This window comes from Spermophilus citellus, assembly GCF_964194105.1.
Source record: "Spermophilus citellus genome assembly, chromosome: 1".
In the NCBI taxonomy this organism is placed as follows: domain Eukaryota; kingdom Metazoa; phylum Chordata; class Mammalia; order Rodentia; family Sciuridae; genus Spermophilus; species Spermophilus citellus.
Window position 1 is genome coordinate 82,832,820 of NC_138182.1, and position 27,448 is coordinate 82,860,267.

The following is a 27,448-nucleotide window of genomic DNA, read 5'->3' on the forward strand; positions in this document are numbered from 1 at the left end:
TTCTGGAGTACCTCAATTTCACTGGAAATTCCCGACAAGATAGCCTTCAGCTGTTTCACCTCGTCTTTCTCCCGCACAGTGACGCGGCGCACTGGGGTGATGCACTCCCTTCGTGCTTATTGTATTTAAATGCCCATTTTTATAAAAGCCAGACATCCCAACCAGGACAATTGAGTAAGAAAATAATTTGCAAAAAATTAGATTCTTCCTATATCTTCCCACTTTGTATGCATTTTTTTAAAGATAAATTTCTATTATATCCACTTGTATCCTTAAGGGTACAGATTAATGCAGATTCCAAATTCTGCATTACTTGTGCCATTGGGAGTACTGGCTCCCAAATGATCCACATTCCCTCTGTTCAAGCTTAGGCATCATTCCTCATCCTTGAAATTTATGTGACAAGCCAGAATTGTGGCTATGTTTGCATTTGCTTCTGAGAGTGCAAAACTTACAAAGAAGTAGAAAGCAGATGCACTCAGGGCTCAGATTAGCACTTGAGCTCAGTAATAAAGGACCTGCCAGTAATTAAACCACATCAGAATAATGAAATGATTGCACACAGTATTGAGGGAGGCCCACTCCAGCTAAAGGAAAGGAGGACCTGGGCTCGGAGGGAAGCATTTACCTGCCAGATGTTTTCTTTTGATACTTGTGAAAAATGACATTTTTCAGAGGCATCTGAATCATACATCTTTGTTTAGATGAAAAATAAAGCTGGGCTCACAATATACTTTATATGTTTATACTTTCTGTGTTTTAGATATTTACATCTAAGAGCCAATTTTTTTTTGGAGTTCTTTATTAATCAGAGAGGCTCTACATGAACCAGAAGGAATATCCTGGGGGTGGGGTAGAGGTGAGGGGGAGCCATTGTCTAGCAAACAGGCCCGTGAATCTTCCTCCCCAGCCCATGTTATTATTGTAGTTTTGTTTCCGAAAACAACACTTAAAGCTATTTAGATGGAGGGGAGTGAATAGGGATGAAGAGACCAATTAACCAATTTTTCTTGGCCTTTCCTCACACATAGACACATTCTGTACAACACCCCAGTTTTGATGTATTATTTTAATTAATCCCAGTCTTTTGATTCCTGCGAAAAGAAGGTTAGCAAATGTAACAATGCTCGGGAGTTTCTTTATCGTAAAAGACACATAATTTCAAGCATTTAATAAGGTAGATTTATTCTGGGTAGTTTAGCTTGCACATTCACTCAAACAGCCCTCCCCAAAGACAACATTAAAAATGTGATTAGTTAGCTGCCATCAATAACACAAAATAGGAAAATGCTCTCTGAAGGGACAGCTTTGTGGAGGGCACTGCACAGTGTGTAGTAAAAATATATGGCCTAATAAGTTTACATTTGCAGGCTCATTTGTTAAAACTCTTGAATTTCTAATTTGTGTCGGAAAGATAAATGGATGGAGCCAAGGTAAAGTGTGAGATTAATACTGATGGATGGGGATTCAGTTTTTTGCTAGCCTCTGAGTTCCACACAACCCAGTAGGCAGTTTATAGGAAAACCAAATGTAAATAAAAAGAAGGACATTACTTACTCTGGCTGAAACCAATTACCAGCTATTTTGCTCTGTTCATCCCCACAGTTAAGAAAATTTCTATATAATCTAATTATTATACTTCAGTAATCAAAAGGTTGACAATTTATCTTTTGATGTTTCTAAGATGGGACCTCCGAAGCTCCCTATGGAAGGAGCAGTTAGGCTCGTCTGAGTCTCTGTATTTCACAAAGTATGTCCTCAGTCAAATGGTCCCTGAAACAATATTTCTGGACACAGTGTGGGTTCTGAGAAAATAACAAAAGAATAGTGGATTTTTTTCTCTACCCAAGGATTTAGGAAAACAAACTGAGAGTTACGTAGGAAATAGATAGCAAAAGGTGGATTGAATGTTTCTTTTCTTTGCCATCCTACCCCACCTCCTGCCCCTTATCACTTCTACAAGGGCACCGGGGCACAACACACTAGGCCTTAGTAACTCCACGGGCATGCAGTTTCCTGAGTGCCTCTGTTACTGATGGGCGCCAGATCAGAAGGGGCAATGTTCAAGGCAGAGGAGGAGGGAAATCAATACATGAAACACTTAGTTTGGCCAAAGTCACTCTCAAATCACAAGATGAGTCTCCAACACATTTGTAAACTATAGTTCCTTTGAATGAATCCAGACATTCTACTTATAAAATAAGCTCAGAATTTTGTGCAGATAAATCATAAGATTTGCTTGGAGAGGTGGAAACTAGGAAGCTAAATTCTCCTTCCTTCCTCTTCCCTTTGCTCCTCTCCCCTTCTCTCTCCCTCTCCTTCCCTTGCTCTCTTTCCCTTTGTCTGTCTTCCCCCCATCCTCATATACCTGGAACAGTCTCCAGAAGGAAATCTCCAGTCATCCCTGAGTTCTCACCAGCTCCACCGTCTTGTCTCAGCACAGAGGAAAGAGCTTTGGCCAAGGGAACAGGAGACATCTAGGATTGGCTCTGGTTTTGTGGCTTAAAAGCTATGAGATGAGCAAGTTCCTTACCGTCTCAGAATCTCTTATCCTCATCTCCAGAGTGGTGAAAATACAATTCATTGTAAAGACATGTGAAGATGGGATGGGATAAGACAAACATTATAATACTTTAGAAAGTTGTTCCGTTCCTTATCTAGCCTTCATTGAAATAGAAACTAAGTGAAAAATGTTAAAAATTGCAAAGGGAAATTTAAGAAACAATCCCTGCTGAGTAACTGTGTGGCCTTGCCGTAGGTGTTGATATTAACCATGGCACCTCCATCAACATGATACCCTCCCTGGGTTGTTGTTAACATGGGTTGGCTGACGGAGGGGTTGCAAGGGTAGGTGTGGGCTTCTCATCCTACTGTTTCTCTACAATATGAGAAACCCAAGCTGTCACTGTGGTGTGCCCTGGCCCCAGGCCAGTGGCTTTCTGGCCTCTCCTGAGACTCAGTAGCAACATTTAACCTGGGGCTCTCTACAGAGATTTCTGAATAAAGTACATCTGTTGGCTTGGCACTGTAGGGCTAGGCTCTTCAAAGAACCATCTCCAACCGTAGTGTAGCTAAGGCTGATTTTAATGCTGATTGATTTCTTGTGCTGTGGCTCAGGTGGGTCCCGAAAGGTGGCCCTCTTTGGAGTTGTTGCTCCCCTGCTCTGTTTAGGAATATCAGGAGGTGTTCACAGGCAGTCAGGAAATATTTATTGAGCTCTTACTATGTTTCTTAAAAAGATCTCTTCTCATAGAGATGCAAGAAAATTATCTTTACAAGCTTATGATGTGACCAAGGTCAAGGGTCTGCAACATGAATGCAAAGGAGAGGAGGCATCGCCTCACTCTGTGATAGTGATCAGATAGTGAAAGGACTAAAGATCCAAACATATTGAAAATTTTCATTAGGAGACATCTGCCCTAAAAAAGGAAGCAATATGTAGAATAAAGCAGAGGGGCTTCTGAACATTTTCTTTGGTTAACATTATTTGTCGAGAACTGGAAGCTACAGATTACTTTAGGAAATTCTAGAAATAGATTTAGTATGCACTTAAGGCCCCTTGCTTAGGGCTAGGAGGAATTAGAGGGGGTATAAAAATATAGAATAAAGGTATTCTCTCTTTTTATGGGCCTTTGATCTAAGGCCAAGAGAGGAATTTGTGTTGGTTGGTGAATACCCCCATAAACTCTAAAATAGAGAAAAGAGCTTTTCCAGAGTTTGAGGTGAGTATGTGGTAAAACATCAAGAAACAGATTAAGTTCAAAACTTCTATACTATATTCTTTTACTTAAAAATTCTGAGGAGCTAGGGGTGTCCCTTAGTGGCAGAGCACATGCGTAGTGTACACAAGACCCCGGGTTCAATTCCAAGCTTCCCCAAACCCCAAAACAGCCTTCATAGTTTTCTGTTACACACAGATAAAACCCCAAGTTCCTCAGTGTGGCATATGAGACCCTTAATAATATAGCCCCCAGATTTGTCTTTGTATCATTACATTCCCTGTTAATGCATTCCTGCCTCAGTGACATAAAACATATCTATAGGTTCTCAAAAGCACTGCCCTTCTAGACATTGGACTGGAAAGTTGCCCTTGGCCTCCGCTGACTGTTGCTCCCCAGTCTTCAAGGCTTTGCTCAAATGCTGCCTCAGATGGAACAGCCTGAGCACCTTCCTTCTCTCTGCAGCTCCCTTGGGTGTATTTCTCTTGCTGTCCTCATGTGTTACCTGTTTGGCTGCTGTTTCCATATGTGAACTAAGGGCCCCTCGAAGAGAGAAATCTGTGCTGTTGTCCCCACACATAGTGTAAGGACTGTGGAGGAATGAGAGCCACTGATCACAATAATTTTTCAATGTTTTGTGATGGGGAGCAGGATAAGGTGAATTGAGAGGATTTGCCACAGTTGTTTGTTGTGTGTCATGGCTGAACATACACTCTGGGCATGGCTAAGGCAGTCTGGGAAGAGATTGGGGTTGGCTACACAAGAAAGCAAAGACAAATTTAAGTGTTTTGGAAAAGAAACTGGCATCACATCTGTGATAACATTTTTCCACCGTTATTGCAAAACGTCTATATTTTCAAGGGGCAGTTAGACTCATTAATAAGCATGCTTGTGGCTTTTTGCTCTTTAATAAAAAGGAATACAGTGTTTTAGGTGACAGTTCCCAGCCTGTATTGGGTCCAAAGTGAGTAAACAACACTGATTTGAATAAAGCACATGAGAAATGAATTCCTGTATTTGGAAGCCACAAACTTTGAAACCCCAAATTTCATTTGCTCAAACATTCAGAAGCTGCAGTTCTTATGTCAATAATCAATAACCCGAATCCCCCAGAATCAAGCAACCTGTCAGTCCCCTGTTTAATCAGAATTTTAGGAAGGATTAAATTTGTAATGAATCCTTGTAAAATTTGCTTTCAGTCTTCTCCATGTTAATGACAACCTTGCATCTGTAGATCCACATTTGCCTCTCAGTGGGAGTGCGTATTTGACATTTCAAAGACTACAAAATATGATCTGGAAAATAAACACTGCTGTAGTAATTTTGATGGTTGATCATCTGTTTAATGTAATGTCAGTTAACTTGGAGACTGTAAATTAAGCTGACTTGATTTGTTATCAATTTTCAGTGCTGTTTAGCATCCTGAACAAAAAAGCAAAACAACGCCCCCATAAGTTTCAAGTATAAGGGTGGATCTTTATCTTTATGAGAAGAACTGTCAAGTGTTTTCCAGCATCTAAATGTAGGTTGCTTTGATTAATTCTAAGACACAAAAGGCATTTTATATTTTTAGATTTAAGAAAAGGATATTCTGGATAAAGGATCTATTGCTTTATTCTTTACCTTATTTCATAATATTGTCGAACCCCCACCCATGGAGAAAAGGCTTCTCTTTTAGGTGATACTGATTCATAAAAGGAAATTCCTTTGGAATTCTGTAAGTTGGTGTTTAATGAATTTTTTGGTTATATTACAATATTGCTTTTGTTAAAATTTCAGGTTTTTCTTTAACAGATTGATTTAATGTCATAGAGGCCTGATTTGGGGATTGAAGTTGTTATTATATTTTAGAGCCTGGTGATGTAGGCAACTTACTGGGAATACAGAAATTTTATGTCCCAAATTCCATCTTATGAAAGAAAAGAGATAAATTTCAGAATCTCATAAGTGACACAAATCTAAAAAGTGCTGGTAATCTCCTTCTAACTCAACAAATAGTGTGAGATTGCTATAGAAATAACCACTTTGATCATTGCCTTCCTGTCTGATGTTTGTGGGTATTTAGCATTTAAGGAAAGGAGGAAGGAGTGGGATGGTTGGAAAAGAAAATTAATTTCTAAAAATGATTTTCTACTTATATCAAAACAACACACATAATTTAAAACATCAAGCATTTTGTAAAGCTATACAATGAATGACTACATTCTCTTCCCTGTTCTTCCCTACACTTCTGTCCTGGTCCCCAGAGACATTTATCTTCTAGTTTTTCAGTTGGTTCTTGTGGTATTCACCTCTGTATTTCTAGATAAGATGCTTCTATGGCTATTTGTTTAACTTTATTTAATCAACTTGCAATTTATTTGTCAATATGGGAAATACCTACTGAATTGCCATCATGGTAGATAAGGATATAGTTCTCTTAAATCCTCTCTTTTCCCAGATCAATAGTTTTATCATTATGCTTCAATATAGTTATACCCTAATTTTTTTTTCCAGTCATGCCATGACTTGCACATCTGATATTTAGATACCAGTTGAGGAGAGATGGGGAATGAAGACAAATAGACACACATGGAGAAAAAAGTGGGGCCAGGTGGTTCATCATCCCCTGATGAGGGATGAATGACACAGAGTTAGCTCAGCATGTTTATTATATAGGTTTTACCAAACGGTTATTTGTGCGAAAGTTTCAGCAAAGAAGCAATATGAAGGATGCAGAACTGGTGAAACAGTGTCATCTTGTTTTGCTCAGAATTTTCTGTTCCTGAGAGTTGGTGTCTGAACTCAAGGCTTCTGAGCCTTTGCATAGAGTTTCTTCCACCAGTGTCACCATAGCAACTGGGCCATCTTGATCTGCACTTTTGCACAGGAAGTTCCCAGTGGAATGTAGCCATGAGAGAGTCGGACCATGTTTCAAATCACCAGTCTCCACAAGTCACATAAGGCTTTTATTTAAAGGCAAAGGATACAGTACTTTGAGAGAAAGAGAGTAAAGTCTGGTGTGGAAGGTTTGAGAGACATCCAGACTCAAGATCTCTAGGAGCCTTATTGCTAATGTATGAAATATGATATGTCAAGAGCTTTGTAATGTTGTGAACAACCAATAAAAAAAATCATATTAAAAAAAAAAAACAAAAGCTCATGCTTTATTGGAACCACCAAGATATATGCTATAGGAGTTTCCAGAAGGGCCTTTTGATGTCACAACTTTTATTGAAACTCTTTTTGTGTTTCCATTATTCAGACAATGTAAAATATTTTTTTAAACTGATAACCAAAACAGGGTACTACAATTAAATGTCCTTTCCAATAGAAGTTATTTTCTTGGTATTAAAAAATTCCAATGTTTTTCTTTTGGTTAAGCTTTCTATTGTTTTCACAAATCCTTCCTGATCCCGTGAACAATACCTCATTGCAATTTTTAAAGTGATCAAATGTATCTGATCATCTGGCAGGTCTTCACCTTCTTGCTTCACCCTTAACATTCTTCTTGGTGTCTTTCATCTACCTACTCCACTCTGTGGATCACTCTACACTGGTTAATGCTATTATCTGGCATCCTCCCTTCATTATCACCCTGTAATTCTTTTTTGTTCTTCTGTGTTTGATCTCCTGAGTCCTGGATCCCATGACTTCCTCTTTCTTGATTTACTTTTTCTCAGTTTAGAAAAAAAAAGAATTGTAATGCAAAAAAAAAATAATAAGGAAATGTATGATGGCATAAATTGGCGTGAACATATTTTATATACAGAGATATGAAAAATTGTGCCCTATATATGTAATAAGAATTGTAATGCTTTCCACTGCTATTGTGTAGTTAAAAAATTAAAAAAATAAAATTATATACACATACACACAAAAAGAAAAAAATAAAATGGTAGAGCTTTCTTATTTTAAACTTTATATACATTCAAGAAAAACTATTTTGAATTTTGATTTTTTTTTCCTGAACTAGCAATGTGTTATGATACTACAGTTCCCAGTTGGCCACAGGATCACAGGAGTAAACAACCAAATCACTACAATTTACTACATTGCTAATGTTAGGATAGTCCATTAGGTACATCAGTAAAATGCTCAGTTAAATGCATTTTTGGCATAATATTTTCAACTTATTGTGGGTTTATTGGGTTGTGACTCTACCATAAGTTGAGGAGTATCTATATATATCAATAATTTATAAGAAAGAGTGCATGGGAAATAAATGATTTAGGAAGTTGTATGGCTGAAAGTATTTTTGTTTCAACCTCATAGTCAATTGAAAATTTGGCTGGGCATAAAATTTGAATTTGAAATTATTTATTCCTTAGAACTTGGGTCCTTTTCATTTACTGTGCTGGATTCTTGTTGGCCCTTTCCATCTGAAGACTTGTTTTTCATTCTGAGAAGTATCCTTTCATTATTTCTTTGCTAATGTTTCTTTATTATCTCCATTCACAACTTCATTGTTCATTTATGGTATCTCCTAGATGGATACGTCTTTTGTTGAAAGACATTCTGTTGAGTCTTCATCTTAGCACATCTGCAGGATTCAAAAGTGATATTTTAACTACTTCTCAGGAAGCAGAGTTAAAGTTCTCTCCTTAGGCAACTACTTAATGGATTTGAGCATTGAGGCCATCCCTGCTTCTTGATCTGGTTTTCAGGTAGCTTCCCTGTGCCTCACTCATCTTCTCTATGGGGCTCTCTTTATGGTGTCACAGTCTGTTTCATTCCCAGTCTCTATCACTTCTCTTCCTGGATACCATTCTTATTCACAGATTTCATTTTTCTAGATGATTATTTTGCACTTATTCTATTCTCCTCTAACACTAACACTCTTTTTCCTACTCATGCTCAACTAACGACCTCATTTCTTTTATCTCAGGACAAGTCAAAACTATAAGAAAGGAATTTCTGTTTTCTGCTTTGACCAAATCTACCAACTTGTATCCATACCAAGCACCCTGTATTCTCTCTTGTTGCACTGGGTGAATTATCCCTTCTTTTAACTTAAGCCAACTCTACCTAGGGCCCTAAATCAAAGAAATTTTTGCCTACCTGAGTACTACAGTATCATAATTTCCGTCCCCCATCTGTTGGAGTATTTCTATAAATATATATCGTAGTATAATATCTTCCATTTTAAAAATGGCTGCCCTGAATCTTATTTATTTATTTATTTATTTATTTATTTATTTTGGTGGTTCTGGGGATTGAACCCAGGGCCTTATGCATGCTAGACAAGCACTCTACCAACTGAGCTATACCCATAGCCCCTGCCTTGAATCTTGATACCCCTTATAACCATCTTTCCATCTCTCACCTTTCTTTTAAAGAAAAGTCCTGGGGTGGCCTATATTCGCTTTTTAAACTTTTCTTCTCTCATTAGTTCTCAAATCTTCTCACATTGGGGTTTTGCACTTAGCCTGCACTGAAACTATTTTCATCAAGAACAGCAAGGATTTCCCCACTGCCAAGTCCACCACGTGAGTCTGAGTGCTCACTTACTCATTTACCAGTGGAGTTTGGCCCTGTTGTGTCCCCCACCCTCTTCTTCTGGAAACACCAACTGCATTCAGCTGTGCCTTGCTAGAGATTTGCCTTTCAAGGTCATCCATTCCAGACTCCATTCCCAGATCTTCCTCTTCTTCCTGAATGCTACATAATAAAATGTTTAAGTGTTCTATTTCTAGATTTTTCCTTATTTTGGACATTGATTTCTTAGTCGATACATCCATTCCTGAGCTGATGTGCTCATGACACCAGCATTTGTTTCTTCAGCTTGCAATTTCCTCTTAATTTCTACTTTGCATATTCAACTACCTCCTTCATATCTTCACTCAGTTGTTTAACAGACTTCTGAAATTCCACATGCTCAGTGAAACTATGGAGTCCATCCCCCATACCTGTTTCTCCCTCAGTGTTCCTCAGTTCTGTAAATGTTTCCAATTTCATCCAAAATTTTTTAGTCTCCAAACCTCAAGATCATCCTTGACATCTTTTTTTCTCTCACACTCCACATCCAATTCATTAGCAAATGTTGATGCCTTTACCTTCAAAACAGATTCCACACATAACTTATCACTTTGGTGAGTAACACTAACTCAAGCTGTCCTTATTTCTCCTCTTGTGTGAGACAATTGCATCCTAACTAATCCTGCTTCAATAGGTCCTTTCCCATCGTTTATTTTCCACACAGCAGCTTGATATTGTAAGAGTGTAAACCAGATTATACTATACCCTGCCTCACATTGCTTTGCTCTTTTCTTCCTAGCCTTTCATGGACATTATACCACTATTTGATAAATTCACTTTCTTCACTGAAAACATAGACTGTAAGTTCTATGATAGCAGGGACATTGTTGGTCTTGTTCACCTTCATATCATCAGTGTCAAGGAGAGGAGTCTAATATAGGAGATGGAAATATCGAATGAATGAATGAATAGATGAATGAATGATCTCAGAAGTGGCCTCCCCCTGGGATCATACAATTGTTTCTTTATTTCCACTGCTTTCTCTGTCTTCTTGCTTATAGGAACTTTCCCACAGATCTCTTAAATACATAAAAATTTAATGTTATGCAATTTGTTCTATTGCTCTATTCAATTTATTTAAATATAGTTTAGAATGCTGAGTAATGGAATAAAGTAAAAAATAAGTAGAGAATTAAATGACTTAATTTGTTTAGGAACAAACTATCATCACAGCTTTGCTGAGGAAAATAAATTTGAGTTAATTTCATCTTTCAGAAAATTTCTTTGAACATGAACTATGGGAAATACATAGGTACTTGCTTGTACTGTACTTGTGTGTGCGTGTCTCTGTGTGTGTGTGTGTGATGTGTGTGTGTATACGCATAAGTGTATTTTGGAGCTGAGTCACATAATCAAAGACATATTCTCTGCCACCAGGACCCGTGTGACCTGGTATGGTTTGCGTAAGGGTCTCTGAAGAGCTCACATGTTAAAAGACTTGGTTCCCAGTCTGTGGCCCATTGGGAGGTGGTGGAACCTTTAAGAGTGGAACCTAGTGGGAGGTCTTCTCATCATAGAATGGGGTATGCCACTGAAGGAGATATTGGAACTCCATTCCTGTTTTAGTCAGCTTTTCATCACTGTGACTGAAAGACCCAACAAGAACATCTTAAAGGAGGAACAGTTTATTTTGGTTCATGGATTCAGAAGTCTCAGTCCATAGATGGCTGACTCCATAGCTCTGGGCCCAAGGAAAGGAAGAACATCATGGTGGCATGATGTGGCAGAGGAAACCAACTCAGGACATGGCACATGGAAGCAGAGGGAGAGAGTGGGGATGGGAGGAAAGAGAGAGAGAGAGAGAGAGAGAGAGAGAGAGAGAGAGAGAGAGAATATAAACCCCAAAGACATGCCCCCAGTGATCTACTTCTTCTATCCAAACCCTCCCTAACTACAGTTATCACCCAGTTAATCCATATCAGTGGATTGGGGAGACACCTCATATTTAAATCATAGCAAGCCCCTTCCTTTTCTCTGTCACATTCCAGCTGTGAGGTGAATGGGTTTGTCAGGTGCTGCCACCACCAAGTGCTGCCTTATCATGGATCTAAAAGTAATGGGACCAACCAATCAAGGATTGAAACCCCCAAAACTTATGAACCAAATATAAAACTTTTTCTCCTTCTAAGCTGCTTATTTCAGATACTTTTACAGTAATGGAAAGCTGACTAGCACATGGCCTGTGTTTAATCTCTAAATTTTCTAATAATGTTTCACTACCTAATGTTCTTCATTTAAAATGGAGAACATGTTCATTGTGAGAACATAATCAAAGCCAATCACAAAATATAAATCATGACCCAGTTGCGTTGGGCACAATGTTTGCTTATTACTTTCATGTGTCACTTTCCCCTCTTTTTCTTGGAACTGTTTGTGCAATGGGTTGTTATACACATTTACAACAAAATGATGACTTTTTCACAGACCGAATTCTATTGGTTTAACTTAAGAACATACGCTAATTTACATATAAACTGCTTTATGTCTGGAATAATAAAAATGTCAGAACAAATAGAAAATGTTAAACATGGTGATATTTTTATACCATGTTAATTTATTGCCCCATTTAAAAATTAAAATTATAAAGGAATGTGATTGATATTGCACAATGCAGCTGCCAGAGAGACTATGCAACACCACTGGAACCGTACATTCACTTTCTGGCTGACTGCTGTTTTATTTGGTAAATAATTAGACTGCTGCAATGCATTCTTTCGTCTTGTAACCCCACATGAAGCCTACCTAGAAGGCTGAAGAATGTTCTGTATGTATTGACTTATGTGTAAACATGTTTCCTTTGCAGCCTTCCTCATAGGAATGGAGTGAAATATTGGCTAGCTTCTTCAGTCTGTCTTGCTTCTCTCTGCAGAGTTTCCTAAGGTTTGGTGCTTCTGAGGTCCCCAAAGAGGGCTCATTTTCAGATCACTTTCCCAGGTTATACAACAAGAGTACAAGGTCCTTTGAGTGCAGACTGGGGAGACTTACACCGGCCTCTTCAAATGGAATAAAATAGACTATGCCAAGAAAGAGATGCGGCAAGCAGACGTGTCTCAACAAAGAATGCGTCAGACAGGCAGTAGATCTTGTATGATTTACTCAAGGCTCGTGTTTTTATTCCTTCTAAATTTTGAAAGAGGTGAAAGATATGTGTGAACACCTAGGAGTATATATAAAAACAAATGTGTGCATAAAATTTTGTATCTGAACCACCTGAAATAACTCAGGCCTGTCAGCCGGATTCCCTTGAAAAAAGAATTGGGGAAGAGAATTTCTTTAAAGTAGTTATAGTCTCTTTTGGGATAAGAGAATGAATTTTGACTTGTGTTTAGAGACTACATTAATACGAGCAGTACAAAGATCTAGATAACATATCCCAGCCATAAAAAAAGAGATAAAACCAGAAAAATGGAAATTTTTGCATCAACTCAAAACTTGGACAGAGGTCAACAGGGAGTCGTTGAGCTGTGCTTTCCAGGCACAGGGGTGCCTGCTGCTCTTCTTGATGAAATTCTGGTGTGGAAGTAAATCATTTGCATTTCATACCTTTGGAGCAGACAGATAGGTGTCTAGTTCTGTTGCTAATTATAAGTAGTACCCTCCTGGAGTGGCTCAGCACTTAAGTCTGGGCAATTACTCACAAGTGTGCTGTCCCTTGCAGTCCAGCTAGGCAGGGTTCAGATTCTGCACCCCACTGCTGGGAGATTGCTCAGGACGTCAAGTAGGAAATTCCTTCCTGCAGCTCTTCTTTTTTTTTTTTTTTTTTTTAAAGAGAGAGAGAGAGAGAGAGAGAGAGAGAGAGAGAATTTTTTTTAATATTTCATTTTTTAGTTATTGGCGGATACAACATCTTTGTTTGTATGTGGTGCTGAGAATCGAACCCGGGCCGCACGCATGCCAGGCGAGCACGCTACCGCTTGAGCCACATCCCCAGCCCCTGCAGCTCTTCTTTAAAACCTTTTTAACAAAAGATGGGGGCTAAGCCAGCTGTTGTGGTTTAGATGAGGTGCCCCCACACACTCCTGTATGAGACAATGCAAGCATTATCAGAGGTGAAATGATTATATTATGAGAGGCGTAACCTAATCAGGGGTTAGGGATCAATCCACTCATATGCATTGACTGGGTGGCAACTGCAGGCAGGTGAATTGTGGCTGGAGGAGGTAGATCACTGGGGACGTGGCTTTGGGGTTTATATTTTGTCAGGATCTATGAATTTAAACTTCTCCTCTCTTCTTCCTCTTCTTCTTCACTGCTACGGGCAACTGGCTGCTTAATTCCATATTAGGGATTTAACCGAAAGCCAGTATAAAATCAATTTCATGGCTGTCTTTCAAGAGAGAAAGAAAGGCAGATGGACCAAAAGCATACAAGCAAGCATTGATCCTTTGGTGCTTTCCCCCTTTCCTATCATGCCTGCATGGGTGACATCCTCAGCTATGGCTTAATAGGGTAACTGTATGACAGGGAGTGAGAAGCACATGTCTTGGGACTGGGACAAGGTGCTGTCAGGTTGTACCTGTGTGAAGCTGGTTGGAGCTCATGTAGAAACTGTCACTGCCACAGAAGTAGAAGTATGGGACAGGTAGGGCAAGAGACTCAGAGCTGATATATAAGTTCAATACCATGAAATAACAAATAAGTAAACAAAAACAAAATAAAATAAATCCCCCCAAATCTAGAAGCATTAAAAATGGGAGGATTAAAAATAAAGAAGATATACAAAAGGTCCAAGTATCAAATATCACATGTTTTCACTCTTTAATGAGTTGATCACATAGAAGCAGGAAGTAGAACAGAGGTCACTAGAAGCTGGAAAGTCTAGGGGGAAGGTAGGTAGGAAGATGGATAGTGGGTACAAGAGTATGGTCAGAGGAGAGAGTAGTTCTCATGTTCTGTAGCACAGTAGTTTACCTATAGTCTACAACAATACATTCCAAAGTGACTAGAGAAGAGTTTGAAGGCTTCCAACACAGAACTAATAATCATTGAACACATAGAAATGCTAATTAGGTTGATTTGATCAGTATACATTATATACACATTTCAAATTATAATATTGTAACCCACAAAGAAGTTTAATATTAGCCAGGTTTGGTGGCACATGCCTGTAATCCCACCGACTCAGGAGACTGAGGCAGGATGATCACGAGTTCAAAGCCAGCTTCAGCAATAGCAAGGTGCTGAGCAACTCAGTGAGACCATGTCGCTAAATGAAATATGAAATAGGGCTTGGGATGTGGCTCAGTGGTTGAGTGCCCCTGAGTTCAATCCCCAGTACCAATAATAAATACAATATTATGTCAATTTAAAATTCCAACTATAACAAGTTGGTTGCAGTGGCACATGCCTGTAATCCCAGGGACTTGGGAGGCTGAGGCAGAAGGATTACAAGTTTGAGGTCAGCCTCAGCAACTTATCCATATCTGTCTCAAAATAAAATAACAATAAAAGGGGCTAGGGATGTGGCTCAGAGGTTAAGCACCTTTGCATTCAATCCCTAGTACTCCTTCTTTATCTATCTATCTATGTATCTAAAGTATATGTATTAAACCCTCTAGCTAAAGATGTGGATGATCAGATTACATTTAAAATATTTCAGCTCACATTTAAAATATAAAGGCATGGTCTAATTAAAAAAATGGGAAAATATATATCAAACATTAAGCAAAACAAAAGAGATATAAATGTATTATTATCACACAAAATACTTGAATAAAAAATTAGTAGAGATACAGAAGAACTCTAAATAATAATAAGATACTGAAATCATCTGGAAGATAATATCAACTTTAAGCTCATGTGTTTCTAACAAAATATTTTAAATATATAAAGCAAAAATTGATAGAATCACAGGAAGCTAAAGACCATCATAAGTAATGAAAAATTCATCACATCTATCTCAATTATTATTATGTCCAGGACAAAAAAATTACTAAAGGTATACAAATTTTAGCAACACAGCAAACAACTTTGACCTGATAGAAACCACCACCAGACTCTGAAAGAAGACACATTTTTCTTAAGCTGCAAGGTACACTTACAAAGAAAAATTATGAACTAAATTAAAAAGCAAATTTCAACAAATCTCAAATAATTGTGGTTGAACATAAATACACTGACATTTTAATTTCCTTTCTTTCTTTCTTTCTTTCTTTCTTTCTTTCTTTCTTTCTTTCTTTCTTTCTTTCTTTCTTTCTTCTTTCTTTCTTTCTTTCTTGTAGTTCTAGGGATTGAACCCAGAGTTTTGTGCATGCTAGGAAAACATCACGGAACCACATCCACAACCCTATGTACACTGATTTGTAATACGTCTTCATGAGTTCTGGAGCCTTGTGGCAAACCCCTGTGCAAAAACAACTGCTGGTTACTTGGAGCAGCTGTGGTAGTGCCTGAATGAATGAATCTACAGTCTTGGGTTGATGGAGTAGACAAAAGAGATAGATAGTGTTTGCCACAAGCTCTCTTATGACAATCTACTTCCACAATGTCTAGGTATAAACACGTTAACTTCTTTTGTAGAAAATGCAAAGGAATTAAAATTGGAACATGTAGGCAAGGGCTGGAAAGCATTCAGTTAATCATCAGCTTTGGGTGCCCAGCTTCTAACAAGAAGAATTATTGGAAATCTAACTGAGCCAATATGAAGAGATATTTAGTTTATTAGAGAGGAATGAAAAATTTTTAGGTGTTGAACTGTGTCAGAGAAGGTCAGATTGTATGAGTTAATGTGAAACTAACCAACTCTGCAATGACTGTTTCATGCTGTGTCTACAATTTAGGGCCATTTCTTCCAGGTGGTATATGCTGTATGTACAGCCACATACAATTTTAATTTTCTGGATAATATTCTCATTTTGGTTATTTTCACTGCTTTTTCTTGCTGTCCAATCTGTATTGTTGATGCAACACTTTAATTCTTACTCCTTTACATTTCAGTTTTTACCTAGACAATATAAGTAGATTGACAGACATATACATCATGAACCTTCCTTGATTCTTGTTCCTTCAGGAGGGTTGATAGTTCTGAAGGCAGGGAATATTAAGTGCTGGCTGGGCACTAAACTTTACTACTGACATTACCTGTTAAGTATCTGTAAAGGAAATTATAAAAATGGAAAGCTTTTTAGAGCCCATTTGTGACTCATAATATATGGGTTAAAACCTCCCATTTTATTACACTTTTACTTCTGTAATTATTACTGTAAGTGATAGAACAGAGCAGGGCAATCAAGAAATCAACTCTCTCAACTCCTACAAAGAGCTGTGGATTCTCTGAGAAGGATACAGGTCTTACATTTGAAGACTATCTATGAATGTCTACAGAATAGGTTGTGGAAATAAAAAGTAAACAGAGCTAACGAGAAACTGTGAACTAAAGATAAACTCTGAATAAAGTGAAGTCATAAAAATAATGCTAAAATCAAAGATCTGCCAAAGTCCTCAGCCCACGCAACCTGCTCAATCCCTGCTTCACACTTCGGGGTGACCCCAGGAGATTTGCTCAAGTGTCTCCACACCTTAATTTGCTTATTCAGAAAACAGGGGTAATCATTGTACATCACAAAGTTTGTGCTGTGAGGATTAAGTGATCTGATGTATATAAATAGATAACCACCAGTTACTGACAGATATAGTGAGTGGTCAATAAATGCTAGTTAGCATCAATTATTCTTATGGTTTTACTATAGTTAATACTGATAATTGTTTTCTTATACATGATCCATTAGATTGTCTTGTGGGGATGTCTAATGTGATATTTATAGAACTATTTTGGTGGTCTTTCTGTTTTCCCCTCAAGTATCTATATATACTTGAACGAGTAATCACAACTGTCTCTTCATAGTAAAAGCCTGTTTTCTCTCACTTTATCTGGGAGTAGATGGGAAGACAGTAAATCTAACTATTAGTTCTTACAAGTACTGTGTGAATGCCTGCTAACTTCTAAGCTTTGTCTTTTCGATGTAAGAATAAGCCATGGGCTCTGATTTCAAGAATTTATGGTGTAATATGGTACACACATATAGATACATATATTGTCAAACAATAGAGAGAGTTACAAAGAGGTTGCATGGGGAGGGGAAGTGCCTGGATTAAGATTCAGATTTAAATTAAACCAATATTTAACCAATAAGCTACTGGATTTCAGGCACTTTTCTCAGCATTCACTGCTGTTTTGTATTGAACCAATCACCCACAGCTTTAAATTGGAACATTAGTTATTGTGATATGCAGTAATCACTTTAAAATCCCATTGCAGCAGTGTTATTTAAAATAGTTCTGTCTGTGTTTCAAGTCAAGAGAAGAGATAAAAGAGATTAAAAAAAAAGTTTGCATTGCTGCTTAGTAGAAGTTACCTTTCTTGGCTCCTCCCAGGTCTTGCATTATAATTCATTTATTCATCCACTTTGTTAACTCATTCAACAAATGTTTATGAAGCTCCTTTTATGTGCCAAAATCTTCTAGACTTTGAGGAGTTAAAGAGGAACGAATTACATTCCCTAGACTCAGAGGCTCACAATTTAGTGAAAACAACAGTATATCAACAGATACGTTACTATGGCATGTGATTAATTCTGCAACTGACAAAGGAAGCAGTGATGTGCACATATATGGTTTTCTTTAAATCGGTTCTAATTTTCCCTTGGGGAAAATGGAGAGTTGGGGAAACACGTTTGGGTCCATGATGCCTGGGTGTCTTTGTAATTCTTAATTTTCTATTGACACACTCCGGGCTCCTACACTAAATATCCCCAACCAGGATGTGGGTTCTCTTTTCGTTTATCATCTCATCCATTTCCTCCAAAGTAATTACTGCTAGTTTGAGATTGCTCTTCTTTCAGGGTCAGAATTTCACTTGAAGAAGTGACCACTTAAGTATGAAATGAGGAATGAATGTGCCGTCAGCTTTAGTTAGGGTACCTGCCTGGGCTCGACCTGTTGCACCTCAGAAAATCTGGGCCATATGGTGAAAACAAACGGATCTTGGAAATGGACAGAACTATTTTATCTCTTGCTTCTGCATACCCTGACAGCCTTGGGCAAGTTGCTTAGCCTCCTTTTGTCTGTTTTCTTATTATTACAAAGGAATAAGAATTTTAGATAGTCATTGTGTAAGTCAAATGAAGTCAACATATACCTGTGGTATCATGTTGACACTCAAAAAGTTTCAGATTTTGGGACATTTTGGATTTTCAGCTTGGGGATGCTCAAGCTGTATAATCAAATGTAATGGCAGAATCTAGGTTGTAGATACAAAAATTCAATGCTGGTTCTTTTCAAACTTACATTTCAAAATTTTGTAATAAAAGTTGGGGGAAATTCATTCTGGTTGATGATCTTCAGAAGGGGTCAAAGGCAGAGCAGGGAGAGAAGTTAGAGGCTACTATTGTAATGTCGGGGAAAAGGTGGTTTCTTGAAGAGAGAGGGGATTCTAAGGTGGGAACAGAGTCTTGAATCTGTTGTTTGGAGGGAGAGCCACGGGAATTTAGTAGCAGATTGGTTGCAGGGGATGAGAAAGAGGAGTCAAGTTTGACATCATATTCTTCAACCTGAGCAACTGGACAGAGGCAGTTACAAACAGCAGACAATAGCCAAGCTGCTGTATTACAAGCTTTAATTTCAGAAGAGCCCTTCCCCCCCACTGTAAAGCAGGTGAATTTATTTGTCTTTGTGTTCTCCTTTCCCAAGGATCTTCCTTATCTTCCTCAGCCCCAGGAATCTGGACACCCTGTCTGGTCTTTCCCAAGACTTGATATTGTTATGGAGTAGAAATAGCACTGAACTTGGAGTCCGAAAACCACAGTCCTCTGCCTTAGATACAAGCTGAACTTTTCTGATCCTCAGTTTCCTTATTCATAAAATGAGGCTAGAGATGCACACATCAGTAGGCGTGGGAACTGAGAAAACAAGCGAGAGAACATTTAATTTAACAGTCTTATGTGTAATAGAGTTATTCTTTGCTTCTCTGTGTTCCTCATATTTCACTCCCCATTGGAACTTGCCCATTCTCTCTCTCATTACCCTCAAGTCCTTGATTTGTTGGAAAGTTGCATGGAATTCCCAAAGAGTGCAGTACTGGTCTAGGAGCTACGATGTGTGTTCAAACCTTTCTTCTTCCCATCCTGGGCTGAATGATTTTCACAAGTTCCTCACGCCTTCTGCAAGTGAATTATTATCCTGAGAGTCTCCAAGGTGCCTCCCTTGCAGATATTGCCTATTAGGTGCTTACCTGCAGAAATCACATTTAATTCTCACAATGACACTATGGCTTTCCAATTGGAAGGCTCTATTCTTTTTATTTATTTATTTTTATTAATATATGATAGTGGAATGCATTACAATTCTTATTACACATAGAGAGCACAATTTTTCACATCTCTGGTTGTACGCAAAATATATTCACACCAATTTGTGTCTTCATACCTGTACTTTGGATAATAATGATCATCACATTCCACCATCATTCCTAACCCCATGCCCACTCCCTTCTCCTCAAACCCCTTTGCCCTATCTAGAGTTCGTCTATGCCTCCCATGCCCCCTATCCATATCCCACTGTGAATCAGCCTCCTTATATATATATAAAAAAATTCAGCACTTGTTTTTTTTGGGATTGGCTAACTTCACTTAGCATTATATTCTCTAACTCCATTCATTTACCTGCAAATGCCATGATTTTATTGTCTTTTACTGCTGAGTAATATTCCATTGTGTATATATGCCACATCTTGGGAGCAAATCTTTATCCCTCACACATCAGATAGAGCACTAATCTCTAGAGTATATAAAGAACTCAAGAAGCAAAGCACCAAGAAAACAAATAACCCAATCAATAAATGGGCCAAGGACCTGAACAGACACGTCTCAGAAGATGATATACAATCAATCAACAAATATATGAAAAAATGTTCATCATCATTAGCAATTAGAGAAATGTAAATCAAAACCACTCTTAAGATTTCATGTCACTCCGGTCAGAATGGCAGCTATTATGAAGACAAACAACAATAAGAATTGGTGAGATACACTCATACACTGCTGGTGGGACTGCAAATTGGTGCAGCCAATATGGAAAGCAGTATGGAGATTTCTTGGAAAATTGGGAATAGAACCACCATTTGACCCAGCTATCCCATTCCTCTATCTATACCCAAAGGACTTAAAAACAGCATACTACAGGGACACAGCCACATCAATGTTTATAGCAGCACGATTCACAATAGCTAAACTGTGGAACCAACCTAGATGCCCTTCAATAGATGAATGGTGAAGGCTGTACTCTTACCTGTGGGGTCTAAATAAAATTTTGGTTTTAAAGGTATGATTTTCAGATCAGTATATTTATGTTTGAGATGTATTTAGGAATATATTCTGTTAACAGATATTGATCAAATGCTCAGCTCTGGCATGGAGGTAGACCTTTTAGAGACCCTCAAGTCATGCTTTTCCAGTTTTTTCCTAAGACTTTCCATGAACACTCACCTATGACAGCCAATGTGCAGAGCTGGAGAGTGTTTGTAGACATGCCTGTGAGCTGGTAATGGGCTCAGAAACAAGAGAGAACAGCAAGAGAAAACTAAAAGTAGAGTTCTTTGATTCTTCAAGTGTTGGGGGCTGAGACCTGGCTGAAAAGGGTGTTTCTAAGAGAGATTAAGGGCATATTTTATGAAGACTTGAAGACTTTTGTAAATTATTATCATCTTTTGGGATTCTTTAAAATTTTCCTGTTGAGATTGAGGGAAATGGACTGAGAAGCTTTCATGCCTCATAAAGAATTTTTTAAAAGTGCAGTATTACTGAAATGCTTTTTCAATCAGTTCTTCTCCCTTTCCCTCTCCTCCTTCTCCTTCTTTATATTGGGGATTGAAGCCAGGGATGTTTAACCACTGAGCTACATCCCCAGCCCTGTTTTATATTTTATTTTGAGACAGGGTCTCTTCAAGTTGTTAAGTGCCTTGCTAAGTTGCTGAGGTTGGCTTTGAACTTGTGATCTTCCTGCCTCAGTCTCCAGAGCCTCTGGGATTACTGGCATGAACCACTGAGCCTAGCTGTTCCAATTTATTTCTAAACTCCTTTTAGATTTTTAAAAATTTGTCTTCTTCATTATGTCATTTTTAATGGGACATTACAGTTATATGTAACAGTGCTGTTCATTGTGACATATTCATAAATGTATATAACATGACTTGCTCCATTTCATTCCCCAGTGCTTCCCCTTTCTCTCCCATTCTCCTTCCCATCCCTTTTCTTCTACCCTACTAATCTTCTTTCTATTTATTTATTTTTTAGTTCATATATTATAATTATATAATTATAAAGTGAGATTCATTCAAAAGAGCTGAAATTAGCATACCATAGTTGATACCTGCTTCTAATGTTTATAGCAGTACAGTTCACAATAGCCAAGTTAGGGAAACAGTTCGAGTGTCTGTCAGCAGGCAAGTGGATAAAGAAAATGTGATACACACCCCCCCACACACATACACACACACACAATGGAATTTCACTCAACCATAAAGAATTATAAAATTGTGTCACTGATGGTAAATGTGTGGAACTGGAGAACATCATGCTAGGTGAAATAAACTAGAAGCAGAAAGTCAAGGGTTGAATGTTTTCTCTCCTATGAGGAAGCTGGGGAGATATAAGGGAGACAGGAGAATGCAGAACTAGTATATATATAAACAGATTAATGAAGCAGAACATAAAATTCAGAAATAAACCCACACGTTTGGTCAATTAGTTTTTGACTAATGTGCCAAGGCCATTTAATAGGAAAAAGGATAATCTTTTCAACAAATGTTGCTGTAACAATTAGGTATTTATATGCAATTAAATAAACCTTGATACTGTCAACATTTTTAATGAATTGTTATCAAGAAACTGATAAATTATCCTGATTTGAATAGAATTTTGAAATAAAAAGTGATTAGAAATAATACTGAATTGAATTATCAGCCAACTGAGGAAAATTCATACAAATAATCATATAAGTGGTAATCAATATTGACAAATATAATTTATTAGTTCTTGATTTGCTTTCTGTAAAAATATGCAAAAAAAAATCCAGTACAACTCCAACATATAGAAAATATAAACGGCTGGCTAATAGTCACTTGTACTCTCATTTTGTCTACATAAGCAAACCAATTTGCAAATTCATTTTTTTTATTTGTTAAATTTTTTTTGCTTTTTATTTGTTCTAACTAGTTATACATGATAGCAGGATGGCAAATTCATTTTTAAAAACTTAAAAAAGAGAAAGATTAGGTTGCTGAACAAATCAGTTAAAAAATACTTTTGTGTTATTATTGTTTATCTCTATTGTGTCTAAAGGGAGCCTATAGCAGCAAATACTACAAAATTGAGATATGAAGAAGAAAGATTTACTTTTAAGAAGGAATTAATTTGTTTGTAATTAATTTACTTAATGCTGATTATATTTAACTTTCCATTCTCCTGTTACCTCTGTATCACAGCAAAATAATAACCTGTTTTCACTCAACATCTTTTCCCCATTTAAATGGGATTTATTAGATCCTTGATGCTTTCCACACCAGTAGATGGCATTCTTATTCTTGTTTTTATTTTAATAGTCTTAGGTTCATGATAAATGTAATGCTGGGCTAATTCTTTTAGTCTAAGCTCAGGATGACCAAATTTTGATGTTTGTGGAAAGGAAGGAACATTCTGAAAGGAAAGATACAAATACAAAACTTGGCAAACTGAGATCTCTCTACAAAGTTGGTTCTTCTTTCTTTTTTTACTTTGCTTGTTAGTATCAAGTTGAGTAGGGAGGAGTTTTTGGCCAGAGAGGAAGATGCAACTTGGTCATTCAAAGTATCCCTGTCTCTCCAGGGCAGCACAATTTCTAATAGGTTAACTCTGTCCCTTCTGGGAGCTGACCCAGTTTTTTGGGCTGACTCTTGCTCCATGCAAGTGGCTTCTGGGTGTAAGGGACAGTGACTTGTATAACAGGTGGGGTAGGGTCTGTGTTCTGACTACTTGGAAGCTGTTCCCTGTTCACCTGGCTGCTGTGGTCCCAATGACTCTGCTGCTGTGACCTCTTCCCTTAGCACTGTCAGGGCTTTCTGCCTGGCTATGCAGATGCTGAGTGTGCCAATTTCAGCTACAGTCTCCATCCTGCCCTGGGTTTGACCTTTCCCCGCCCCAGACTCTGCTTCAAGGTCAGTTTACCGTCAACAGGCCAAGTTGGGGCTAACCTGGTTTGTTATTTTGGGTTGTCAGGATTGCCATTCAGCTTTTTCACTGAGAATATCTGGGAATTTCTGCATTCCTTCCATATGTTCTATTTGGAGCAGAAGGAATCTCAAGGCCAGCTTTTTGTCTGCTACCTACAAGTACCAAGTACTGGTTGCTCCCTTTGTTCTCCTGTGACTACTGTGTTCTGGGGGCACATGGCAAAGTAGCGTCTTCCTAGGTTCAAATGGGAAATTTGCCCTAGGGCCTCTACCTTCAGCTTAACCTTTCATCTCCCTGGAAATGGCTACATATTCACTAAGTCTCAGAGCCAGGCATATCTCTGCTTCCACTCTCAAGAAATTTTGTTCCCCATTTCCTGGTCACACAAAGGGCACTTCTTCATAACATGCCTTTTAATTTTTTTTTTTTTTTAGCTGTAGGTGGACACAACACCTTTATTTTACTTGTTTTAAAGTGGTGCTGGGGACCGAACCCAGTGCCTCATGCATGCTAGGCAAGCGCTCTACCACTGAGCCACAACCCTAGCCCTAACATGTCTGTTGAAAGCTTCCATTAATATTTTTTCCATATAGATTATCTTTTCCCTAGATCAGTTAACATCGTCATGCCCATGTCTCCCTTTTATATAACAAATATTTAGTAATACCTTCTTTACCAAAAGTATTGAAACAATGCTCTAAGAGGGTTTTGGAGGCATAAGAAAGAACTAAAAGAAAAGAAATTTGTTCTGAAAAGGTGTTTGACCTTTATGTAGAATCACTATGAATCCCTCAGCCATGGATTCAGACTGATGTAAATGTCTAATTGTTGACTTGAACATCACAAGAGATATGACTTCCAAAACTGTAAGAACTCTTGATCAAAAGTAAGGTATTCCCATAAAGTAAGATATTCCCTTGATTGACTTTGCAATCATCACCCTAGGAAATCAGTGTATATTAAAACTGGGCAAATAATTTTGTGTGTGCATTTGTAAAACAATGCTAGATAATTATGAACATACTTTCATTAATATGATGAGGTACAAAAATTTTGTGGGAAGTAGATTTTTCCTTTTTCAAAACTATCTTGTGCATTGCAAGATACGAAGGACCCCTACATGCCAGTAGTATACCCAATAATTGTAACAACAAACCTCCAACTCAATTCCCAAAACCTTCACCAAGAGGCAACAGCATTTTCATTGAGAACCATTGTTCTAGGGAGTCTCTTCTCATAAGTTTACGATATTACTCAAGCTGCAGGTTACAGATTTGGTAGCACTCTGTAAAATTAGCCCTTTATTCATATACTTTTAAGCATCCTAACATCAACGCTGTAAGAATTCTTGGTCTAAGTCATCCCATTATTGATACAACTGGGGCTCCTGCATTGTCTAGATTAGTTTGAAAGCCACAGTACAATACTGTACTAATTTTATTCCTATCTTTGCCCATTTTTCTATTGAAGTATTTACTCGTGGATTTGAATTAACTCTTCATACCTCTCAATTAGGAAAACATAAGGAAAATCTAGAAGCAGACAGAGTGATTCACTTAGAGTCACAGGGCTGGAAACTGGGTAGACTAGGACCAGAACTTCAATCTTCTATCCAGAACTTTCTTACTATGTCATATCACTATCTTATAAATTATACTTATAAATTAATGATTTTCCTTTTTATTACAAAATCATTGTCTGAATGTTATTTTTCTGATATTGTAGATGCAAATCAATTGAGCAGGCCTTAATGAAGGTGTGGATCAAGTGACTCACTGAGTTTCTCAACCTGCAGACCTATAAGGTGGGGATCATTCCTACTAAAGCTGCAGCCACTCCATAAGGTCAAGATGAGGAAGCCTTTCAACTATACCATAACTCCCCTTCAGACTTAAGGCATCATTATTTTCCTTGGTTTTCTATCCCATGTTTTACTACGTATAATGTCAGGCTCTGTTTATGGCATTGTCTGAATATAAATAAAAACATCAGCCAAGTGTGGTGGAGCATGCTTGTAATCCCAACAGCTTGGGAGGCTGAGACAGGAGGATGGCAAGTTCAAAGCCAGCCTCAGCAAAAGCAAGGTGCTAAGCAACTCAGTGAGATTCTGTCTCTAAATAAAATACAAAGTAGGACTGGGGATGTGACTCAGTGGACAAGGACAAGTGCCCCTGAGTTTAATCCCTGGCACTCAAAACAAACAAACAAACAAAAAACCTTGTATATTGAGAATATATATATATATATATATATATATATATATATATATATATATATATATATATATAAATGTGAACATTTTTATTGTCTAGTTCTACAAATGCTGACTTGGAACAATCCATTTTGCCTGGAACCAGATTTTAAAACATGAATCAAACATATAAAACAGAACCGGAATCAGTTTTATCTGTTTCTCTTGATGTACCAAATTCTGTTTAAGGGGAGAGAAATTAGTGTCTGTTGTGCAACATTAGAGAAAAAAAAATTCTGTGTCAAGAGAAAATTTTATAATCCAATCCAATCTTCTAAATTTGAGTACTTTGGACTTACCTAAATGTTATCCTTTCTAAATCAAGAAAAGAACATTAGGGGTAATGGTTGAATTGTGAATAGTAAAATCTGTATGTGTATTAGGGAGAGCATGCATATGTAGCAATTGACTTAACAAGGTGTGCAGCCCTGTGTGTGTTTATGTCTAGGATCCAAATCAAGCCCTTAACAGGCAAGATTCTTTAATATAAATGAGAAATGGGCTTTATTCTGCCATAATGACCTGCAGCCTCTCAGACATGACTCTCCACAGACCGATCACTCCACAGAAAGGTTGGCCAGCTCACTGAAGCCATTATCTTTTATTTATGCAGATCAGATTGTGACAATCCTTGGAATTCTTTGTTTTATCTCTCTCTCTCTTTTAATCCTCTTGGTATGCTCCTTTCTTTCTGTTTCTGCATAGGGAACTCCCCAGACAAGCATTTTCATGACTTTCCAAGTCATTGAGTGAAAATATTAGAGTATAATTTGGTTAGCTTATATTACTCCACAAAGAAAACTGTTTTAATTTTGGAGGCTACTAGATAAAGGAAGAAAAGAAAATTCCTTTTTTTTTTTTAAACCACACAGGGAGCTATGTACTGTGCCAACATACTAACCAGCACCAATTCCCAATAGTTTTACACTTTCATTATTTAATATGCCTCTGGTGTTTTGGACGTGGCTCAGAAAGAAAAGTTTTAAACAAATTTCTTACATACGACCTTAATTTCAATAGATTTGCCTTAAAAAGCCTTCATTTTACGTTTCCCATTAGTCAATATTAGCTACATATTCATGAGTGAGAATTTAAATATCATACTTCTTAAAAAAAAAACCCACAGTGGTGACTTTTTCTTATGACTGTGTTTCCAGTGATCTCCTCTGGGGAGGGGTGGTTGGTGTACAACAGTAAGAGTTGAAAGAAAAGAAGAATATTACTTTTGAGTGTGACAGTTTAGTCTCCACTGCGTATTACTTTTGTTTCTTCTCATGTATGCTGTTCTCTCTAGCTTTTATCTGAGCCAAGCAGCAAGCGAGAAGCCCACTGAGAGATGAGGCAAGAACCAGGGTAGGAAGAATTTTCCCAGCTGATTTGGGGTAGTGCTGAATTCAGCTGACATCCTTAGGGTTCTTATTCCTGTGTTTAATCCATAAGCATTTTATCGAATGCTAATTATGTTTCAGTTACTGTGCTGGATATTGCAGCAGATATAAGAGAGAATCAAATACTATTCCTGCTTTTATTCCATGCAATGTATGTTTGCTATCTGCTGGCAAAATAAGAGTGAACCAGCAGCCCCAGTGGTGTTTCCAGTGTGGTGTGGAAGTCAACTTGAAAAAGTGGTGGTGGATGTTACAGAGGAGGGTAAGTGTGCTGACTATCATAAAAGTAGAAATATGGGGTGCTGTGGGAGCACTAACTGTAGGGCACAAGCTTAGTGTGTATGTGCAGGGATTAGCAAAGTTCTCCCAGAA